This window comes from Choloepus didactylus, chromosome X (genome assembly GCF_015220235.1).
Source record: "Choloepus didactylus isolate mChoDid1 chromosome X, mChoDid1.pri, whole genome shotgun sequence".
Classification (NCBI taxonomy): Eukaryota; Metazoa; Chordata; class Mammalia; order Pilosa; family Megalonychidae; genus Choloepus; species Choloepus didactylus.
In genome coordinates, this window is record NC_051334.1 from 166,188,385 (window position 1) to 166,192,536 (window position 4,152).

Genomic DNA, 4,152 nt, shown 5'->3' on the forward strand with positions numbered 1-4,152 from the left:
CCATTTGGGCAGCTTTCCTTCTTATGAAGCATGGCAAGGATTACTCCAGATCCACTTCCCTGTAGTCACTGTACCATTGCTTTTATTGGAAATAGACCATGCTCCAGAAAAATGGAAACTTATGTTTTTTCTAGTATCCAGTCTCTTTAAAAGCACCAATGAACCTGCTCATATTCAGTCTTTCAAGAGAAGAGACAAGGTCTCCAAACCTCACAGGCCCAGGGCAATAAGGCCTGTGAAGGAGATTCTGGTTTTAACAAGGGAAACTTTACAGCCCAAATTCTACCCTGTTCCAGACCAATATAGATAGCATCATTCATTGAGTGTCTGTTCCAAAAAATCTCCTGCTAGGAACCTTTCTTTCCACCAATGAAGGCAAAATTCAATCATGCTCAATTTCCTTTTCTATAGACTTTCCCTTGCATATAGCAATGGGGGAATAAAAAGGAAAATGGAAGATTTTAGGCTGTCTGGGCCCTTAGTTCTATAAAGTGGCAACCACAGCAATATTCTTAAAACAGAGGAGCTAGGCATAGAGTGATAAGATGGGACCAATACAAGCAGAGGCTAGTGAAGAAGGAGCTAATGTGAACAGAGAAGCTCTGCTTTCACCTCTCATCTACCACACTGTGGACTAACACCAGAGGTCCCCATTAGGACCACCCTCCCTATTCTTTCTCCCTTGGACTGACTTCCATCCCAACAAGCAGGTCTGGGGTCTTTCTTGATTTATTCCTTTTATGAACCATCATACACTTGCTCCCTAGAGAGGCAGTAACACAGCAGTGCTGGTGAAATGAGAATGGAAATCTACATGAGCCAGAGACACAAATCAGCATCTGTGAAGCAGAAACTACTGTGAATGGGACAGCAAAGTTACCTGTCTCTTTGTTCCTACTGCTTTTATTGTGAAGCAAGCTATTAATCTGTGTCCCAATCAGGGTGCTGCCAGGCAACTTCCCTCTGTTTACCTTCTATTCCTCTATGGGAAGCAAAGGTCATTCTTGACCCATTCCTCATACATTCTTTCTTTTAAGTATAGATAAAGCTGGAGGAGGGATGAACTCAAGGATCTATGGTCCTTTAGTTTTATAAGGCCCCAGTATCCCAATAATGAGGAGAAAGAAGATTCTGGGCATGGCAAGAGAGAAACACATGGAACTTGCAGTTCTTACAGTCATTTTCTAAACATCTGTAAATAAAACGCTAGTAGTTGTGAGTCAGTGAGGTAAGGCTTTCTAATCTCTAAGCCCTTTTTACATGTCAAGACCTGTGGTCATAAAATACTTCCAGTGTCTTCCCAGTTAACCTTCTATTCAGCCTTGCCTACTTCACCAAGTGACCATGTTTACATTACAACATTGTTATAAATGTGTGTGTATTTATTGGAACATGGATATTCATGATTTTTGTGTGTTCATGTGACATATAAAACAGGTTAATGAATTTCCACATGCAAAATGGGTAATCTCTCAGCTGTAATTAAAAGAAAGGAGAGATGATGGGGGAATAAACTAAAGAATGCTACTTTGGAAGTCTTTATGTCAAACCCTTGTACTGCCACCACTTTATAAAAAAATTAACTTTATTTATCAAATAAAAAAACATTTCCAAACAAAACAAAGCAAAGCAATGGGAAAAACAAATATCCTGAAATAACTTCATTCCTTCCAATATGCTCCTACCATACCAAAAGAAGATTAACTAACCATAGTCACACCTGAGCATTCACATATCATTAAGATCACCCTCAATATCTTGTCTGTTCTTATTAGATTATCTATCGTTCCCCCTTTGCTAGCTGCTGTCTGTCTCTAGGTCCCCTATATTCTACAATATAAGACACTTATTTTACATTTTTCAGAGTTCACATTAGTGGTAAAATACAATATCTCTCCTTTTGTGTTTGGCTTATTTCACACAGCATTATGTTTTCAAGATTCATCCATGTTGTCATATGTTTCATGACCTCGTTCATTCTCACTGCTGCATAGTATTCCATCGTGTATGTACCACATTTTGTCTATCTAATCATCTAATGAAGGACATTTAGTTGTTTCCATCTCTTGGCAATTGTGAACAATGCCACTATGAACATCATGTCATATCACTGTTTTTGGATTCTCTGGGTAAATACCAAGAAGTGAAATTGCTGGATTGTAGGGTAACTCAATATCTAGTTTTCTGAGGAACAGTCAAAATGTCTTGCAGAGGTGGCTGAACCATTAGACAGTCCCACCAGCAATGAATAAGAGTTCCAATTTCTCCACATCCTCTCCAGCATTTGTAGTTTCCTGTTTGTTTAATGGCAGCCATTCTTATTGGTGTGAGATGATACCTCATTGTGGTCTTAATTTGCATCTCCCTAATAGCTAGTGAAAATGAACATTTTTTCATGTGTTTTTTACCCATTTGTATTTCCTCTTCAGAGAAATGTCTTTTCATATCTTTTTCCCATTTTATAATTGGGCTGTTTGTACTACTGTTGTTGAGTTGTAAGATTCCTTTTTATATAAAAGATATCAGTCTCTTATCAGATACACGGTTTCCAAATATTTTCTCCTATTGAGTTGGCTCCTTCTTCACCTTTTTGACACATTCCTTTGAGGTACAGAAGCTTTTAATTCTGAGGAGTTCCCATTTACCTATTATTTCTTTTGTTGCTTGTGCTTTAGCTGTAAGGTCTAAGAAGTGACCTCCTAATACTAGTTCTTGAAGACATTTCCCTACATTATCTTCTAGGAGTTTTATGGTACTGTCTCTTTTATTGAGATCTTTGATCCATGTTGAGTTTATGTTTGTATAGGGTGTGAGGTAGGGGTTCTTCTTTTCATTCTTTTGGATATAGATATCCAGTTCTCCCAGCCCCATTTGTTGAAGAGGATGTTATGTCCCAGTTCAGTGGATTTGGGGACCTTATCAAAAATCAGTCAACCACATATCTGGGGGTCTATTTCCAAATTCTCAATTCAATTCCATTGATCAATATGTCTATCTTTGTGCCAATACCATGCTGTTTTGACTACTGTGGCTTTATAATAAGCTTCAAAGTCAGGCAGCGTAAGTCCTCCCACTTTGTTTTTCTTTTTTAGAATTTTTTTTTAGCAATTTGAGGCATCTTTCCCTTACAGATAAATTTGATAACTGGCATTTCCAAGGCTGCAAAGTAGGTTGTTGGAATTTTGATTGGAATTGCGTTGAATCTGTAGATGAGTTTGGTTAGGATTGACAGATTCAAATCCTGTGTGAGACAAAAGGAAGGGATATTTATTAGGTTGAAAATCTACATTTTCTGTAGCACACTATATAATTTAACTTGTATGGTCAGTTTATTAAAACAGCATAACTACATGGGAACCTTGAACAGGGAGTGAGAGCTGGTTGGTTTGTACAGGGTAGCATGAAACCCCGATATATTCCAGAGTAATTTGGGCAGAGAATAAAAAGTATTTGCAAAGCCCCCTTGAGTGACTTGGGGAGAATGTGGAAATACTAAACTTCCCCACCTGGGAAATTCCTGCTAGTCTTGCAAGCATTGGAAACTACCATTATAGTAGGCCAATCCCTGGATCTTGGGGCTTACCCTCATGAAGCTTGTTACTGCAAAGGAGAGGCTAAGCCTACTTATAACTGTGCCTAAGAGTCACCCCCAGAGAACCTCTTTGTTGTTCAGATGTGGCTCTCTCTCTCTAAGCCAACACTTCAGGAAACTCACTGTCCTCCCCCTTACATAGGACATGACTCTCAGGGGTGTAAATCTCCCTGGCAGCATGGGACATGACTCCTGGGGATGAGCCTGGACCTGGCATCATGGGATTGAGAAAGCCTTCTTGACCAAAAAAGGGAAGAGAAATGAAACAAAATAAAGTTTCAGTGGCTGAGAGATTTCAAATTGAGTAGAGAGGTCATTCTGGGGGGTTATTCTTATGCATTATGTAGACATCCCTTTTTAGTCTGTAATGTATTAGAACATCTAGAAGGAAGTAGCTGAAATTGTGGAACTGTAAACCATACTATACTTTGAAATTTACTCTGTAACCACTTTTTAAACCACACTTTGAAAGTTATCACTTTTCTGTGTATATGTAATATTTTACAATAAAAATGTGTTTTTTTAATGAGAACTGGATGGATCTACAGAAAGTCCAATAA